The sequence below is a fragment of the Apodemus sylvaticus genome, chromosome 8, assembly GCF_947179515.1.
Source record: "Apodemus sylvaticus chromosome 8, mApoSyl1.1, whole genome shotgun sequence".
Lineage (NCBI taxonomy): Eukaryota > Metazoa > Chordata > Mammalia > Rodentia > Muridae > Apodemus > Apodemus sylvaticus.
Genome location: NC_067479.1, coordinates 75,524,972 through 75,530,971, shown reverse-complemented (window position 1 = coordinate 75,530,971; position 6,000 = coordinate 75,524,972).

Sequence of the window (6,000 nt, the reverse complement as noted above, 5' to 3'; positions counted from 1 at the left end):
CTCTTCAGGCTATCTAGTTACAACTGCTTTAACAGGAGAAGCAACTAAAAATGGAGTCATTGCCTGCATTATTTTTCTATGCTTGGTGTTCCAAAACAAATTAAAACAAATAATGGAACTGGTTATTACAGTCTAGTATTTGAGATATATTGTATACAATTTAATATTACCCACATTAGTGGGATTCTTTATAATTTTTAAGGACAAGGTATCATGGAACTCTGAAATAATATCTTCATAAAAAGGGGGAATTATATCCCCATACATATTATTTAAATCATGATTTTTATTTGTAAAATTTTACAATTTGGATGCCAAGGAACTCTATGCTGAGTGTCTAAGCACCCTACAACTTATAGGTAACCATACTTATGCTTAGGTGAAATGGAAGGATCTACATACTGGCATATGGCATGATCCTGACAAGGCATTTAAAAGGGTGGCAAGGTTCTGGCTGTGTTTTTTCACAAAAAGAAAATGGATGACTGTCTGAACCTTCTAATAATTATATGATACAAATGATAAAGACAGCTAAAATGCCTTATCAGAGAGCTGAGTTAACTTGGAGTGTAGCTTCCACTCCTACTGGAGAGCAAGTGCCTTCTGTCAATTCTCAAAGCCACCTCCATATACCTGGTGGTCAGACTTTGTGTCTGATCTTTGCTAATTAGCAGCTGAATTGAATACCTGGGATATTCTCACAGATGACTTTGATCTTGTTGCTTTTAACTTTTGGACTTTGTATCTTAAGAAGATTGTTTGCCTTCACAGCAAGTTCAACTATTCACCATGGCTGTTGTTCATCACTATGAAGACATGCATTGTGGGGCAGTGGTGGCGCACGCCTTTAATCCCAGCAATTGGGAGGCAGAGGCAGGCAAATTTATGAGTTTGAGGCCAGCCTGGTCTACAGAGTGAGTTCCAGGACAGCCAGGACTACACAGAGAAACCCCATCTCGAAGAAGAAGAAGAAGAAGAAGAAGAAGAAGAAGAAGAAGAAGAAGAAGAAGAAGAAGAAGAAGAAGAAGAAGAAGAAGAAGAAGAAGAAGAAGAAGAAGAAGAAGAAGAAGACAATGCACTGAGTACATACTCCTTTCAGGGCTTTGGTCTGAATAGGAAAGAGTGTGCTTTTGAAGGCTAGTGGTCAGAGACAGGCAACCTCTCTTGAGCCCCTATCAACCTAAGACAAAGACAAGAACCAAAAAGCTGTGCTCATCCTCTGAGACAGGTGAGAAGGAGCAATATAGAGCTGTACCTAAAACAGATATGGTCGCCTAGCCACTCTAGTACCGAGATGGGATCATGGAAAACGAGTAACTCTTTGTCCCTGTCCAGTTCATATTAAAAAGGAAAAAAAACAAGGGGACACTGTGCCCGTCCTCCAGCCTCGAGCCGGCTAAACAGACAGACATTGTTTGCCAGCCAGTCTAACGCCCACCTAACCCACCTAGGATGGGAATGGAAGTCTCCCCCTTGCCACACCTGCAGTTTACTGTAGGAGCTGACTGCCTGCTGATCTTGCTTTGCAACATTGTCCAGTTGAAACAATGCAACATAATTCAGCTGAAACAAAAGATGCGTCTGTGGGTTTTTCCCTATTTAAATTCAGAGATGAAAATTATCCTTGATCAGAAACCTTTGTCTTGGTTTCATTCTTCTCTCGCCCAAGTGTCCTTTTTCATTCCCCACCTCCTTTTAAACTACTTAGTACTACATGGATGCTGGACTGCTACAGTAAGGCTAAGTGAGGTCAGACCTGGGGAAACTCAGAAACTTGAGATTAGCGGGAGTTGAGGCACTCCCTACCTATTTCTGAACCTGCTCTGAAACATGTAACCATGAAACCCCACTGAGAGGACCACAAGCAGTCAGTCACATATGAAAACACCTGGAGTTAGTTCTTCTTCATGGAAATAGAGTATCACTAACATCTCATACTGAGCCAATAGGAAACACCTACACCTAAACCCCACTATAGTCCTTTATGTTCCTTGATGCATATAGCAGAAAACACTGCAACTCTTTTGCACACTTAAGATTCTGAAAAGTGACTCATGCATGTGGTAACTTCAGGTGGACGCTGTGGAACCCAACCACCCCTGCCCCTCCATACTTGTTGTGTGTGATTGCAACCACTTTGTTGTCTATGGTATGGTACAGAACATCTTCATTCTTGGAGCCATGTTTGGCATGACTAAATGTGTTCTTGGGATACTCATTGAGGGGTGCCTATCATACCTCATGTAGTAGTTACGTGAAGTGTGGATGGTATGACACTATGGCCTAAGTTTGGAAGTCAACACCTTTGGTTGGGATTTTAATTGGAATTGCATTGACTCTGTAGGTCAGTGTGAAAAAAGCAATTCCATGTATCTAAGCACCGAACCTTCCATTCAGTTCTTCCATAGGCAGAATTGTTGGGGTCCAGATGGTCTGCAGTTCCTTTCTCTCTTTTTTTTCTTGTTTCTTTTGGTTGTATTGAAGATAAGATCCAGAGAGTGTGCAGGTTAAGCACTGAATTTACCACTAAGACACACCCCCATTTAGTCTCTGTAATCAGTTTTTCTTTTTGTTCTTTTTTGTATTTTACTTTTTGTGATAGGGTCTCATGTATCTCAAAATGGATTTGATGTTTTTATATAGCTGAGGAAAACATTGAGCTCCTGATCTTCCTGCCTACAGCTCTTGAGTTCTGGGATTATAAGCATGAGTACTTTTTCTAGAGAGGGGCTGGAGCTCTCAATTCTGAATAGCCTTGACAAGCATGATACCAAAGAAGCCAAATCTTCTGTCTTTGTTGTTTTGTTTTCCATTCTCTCTCTCCCTCTCCCTCTCCCTTCCCACCACCCCTCTCTCCTGGACAGTGTTTCTCTGTGTGGCCCTGGCTGCTGTGAAACTCTGTATGTAGACCAGATTGATTCTGCCTTCTGAGTGCTAGGATCAAACGCATCATACCCTCAGTCCTATAACACAGACAGGCACTGAGTTCATCTGCTTGCCTCAACTTCCTAAGAAGCTGGGATTATGGCTTGCATCAGTAAGTTAGGTTTAGTCATAGTCATGGAGGTGCTGTTATTTCTCTGTCCAGTTGAGGGATTCAGAGTGTGCGTCAGCAAGGAAAGAAACAAAACAAATAAACAAACAAAAAAACAAACAAAAATCCTAACCAAATAATCAAAAATCAAGTAATTAGTTGTTCAGGACCCTCATGAAGAGCAAGCTGCACATATGCTACATATGGCCAGGGGAGTGTGGGGGCGGGTACGTAGGGCTAGATCCATCATATGCATGCTCTTTAGTTGGTGGTTCAGTCTCTGAGATCCTCCAAGGGTCCAGATTAGTTGACGCTGTTGGTCTTCCTGTGGAGGTCCTATCCCCTTTGAAGTCCTTAGTCCTTCCCCCAACTCTTCCATAAAAGTTGCCAAACTCTGTCCAATGTTAGTGTATGGGTATCTGCATCTGTTTCAGACATCTGCTGTGTGGAGCCTCTCAGAGGACAACATGCTCCTGTCTGAAAGCTTAAGAGATTATCATCAATAGTGTCAGAGTGCAGGATATTACCTGTATTTTATGGCAAATATCCACTTACAAGAGTGTATACCATCCATGTCCTTTTGGGAACTGGGTTATCCCAGTCAGGATGGTGTTCTCAAATTTCATTAATTTGACTGCAAAATTCATGCCTTGGTTTTTAAGTGCTGAGTAGTTTCCCATTGGGGAGATGTACCACATATTTTTGTATCCATTCTTCAGTTGAGGGACTTATTTCCAGTTTCTGCCAATTATAAATAAAACTGCTATGAACACAGTTGAGCTAATGTTTTTGTGGGATGTCATAGTATCTTTTGGGTATATGCCCACTAGTGGTATAGCTGGTCTTGAGGTAAACTATTCCCAGTTGTCCGAGAGACTGCCAAATTGATATCCAACAATAAGAAAGACACAAGCAAGGAATCTTGAATGTCATTTACAAAGGGGAATAAATTAGTCATAAGAGGCAGATGGAGAGGGAATTGGGAGGGAGAAGGGATGGGGAGAGGAATGGAGGAATCAGGATCAGGAGTGGGGCCAGACAGGAAGGATGGAGAGGTGGCCAGGAAAATGAATGGAAATCTGCAACTGATAGTGTAAGAAGGTGAGGGGCATCTCTAGGATGAGACAGAGATCTGGGATAATAGAGGTACCCAAGAGTCAATGTGGGTGACCTTAGCTGTGACTCAGAGCATTGGGTATATGGAACTGAAGAGGCCACTTAATTGTAGACGGGCAGGAACTCCAGTATAGCAATAGAGCAGGATAGCCATGAATTCTACCACTTTGAGCTATATAGTATAAGGCAAACCAGACTGAATAGCAAGACCCTTTCTCAAAAACAGTCAGTGATTTGTCATTAACCTTTTTAGCTTCTTTTTTCTTTGTGTGGGTGGTGCAAAATGAGGGAATGGGGTGCCAAAGTTTTATTTGGAGACTTCAAGATGGGTTGGAGCCAATATATGGCAGGGTCCTGGCAACACCCAAAATGGACCATTTTATGGCCCACAGGGGGATATCTGGAGTCCTTAAGATCAGGGTACAAGCTGAGTTGGAATGAGGGTATCTCATGGTTGGTGTAAATTTGGGCCACAGGAAAGATGCTAGTAAGAGACCCTGCTGGTATATTCTTCTCACTCTGGGATAGACTGGCATTGACTTCCGCATGAAGTGACTGCTGGTTTTGGAGTTGAGGTGACTGCTGACATTGAAATTAGGTGATTGCCAGTGTTGAAGTTGAGGTGACTGCTGGTGTTGGAGCTGGAATAACTGATGATTTTGAAGTTCAGATGAGTGCTGGTGTTATACTTGTGTTGACTGTTCATGTTGAAGTTGACGTGACTGCTGACATTGAAGTTGAGGTGACATCTGGTTGAAGTAACTGATGAATTTGGACTTGAGGCAAATGCTGGTGCTGGAGTTGACATGACTGCCAGTGTTGAGGTTGAAATAGTTGTAGTGGGACTTGAAGTAACTGCTGGCATTACTGCTGGACATGAGGTGACTGCTGGTGTTGGTGTTGTAATAAGTGCTGACATTGTATTTGAGGTGACTTCTGTTTTTGCTTTTGGACTTGAGGCGACTTCTGCTGTTGCTCTTGGACTTGGGTCAACTTCTGGTGTTGCTCTTGGACTTGAGGTAACTACTGGTGCATTTGTAACTTTTGAATGCCAAGTTTGACCCTCCTGAATTTTGCACGTTTGTTTTTGAACCAAATCTGTACTGATATGGGATTTATCTTCATTTGTGATGCTAATTCCTTCCTGAGATTGCTGATTGGGTATGGGGTCTGGTGAAAGAAAAGTGTCAGTATCGCCACTTGTTCCCAAGTGAATGTAACTCAAATCCTCTGTAGACCCTTCAGGGTCTCACATATTCAGAGATTCAGTCCATTATCCTCAAAGTGAGAACATGATAGCATACAGGCAGGCATGGTACAGGAGGAGCTGAGACTTCTACATCTTTATCTCCTGCAGTTCCATTCTCAAACACAGACCTAGATGTGGTCCCTGAGGAAATAATGCAGGTACAAAACCTAAATCCTGGGAGGTTGTCCTCCAGGGCACAGCAAGGCCACAAAGGCAGGGAAGTTCAGAAGGAAAAACTCAGAGAAAGGGACAAGGATATGTTTGCTCAAGCTCTGCTTGCAGTGAGATCTCCAGTAACTAGCTAAACTGAATATCAACGGCAGTGGGTAAAGAAAAGCTGTTCTTTCATGAAGAGACATCAGAGTTCTGTCTTTCACTATCATTACCCCCTTCCCAGGTCCCTGTGATGTCCCTAGCTGCACTGAGGGCTAAAATGATGCATACACTTGTGTTTCTAGGAATATTCTCTCCTAGGCCCCATGATGCTCCTCCTAAAGTTACCTCAAAGTTTGTTTACTGATGTGTAACAGGGCTCCAGACTGTAGTAAGCCTCCAGACCTTAACACAACTAACAGCATGTTGGAAGTGCCATTCAGGCTGT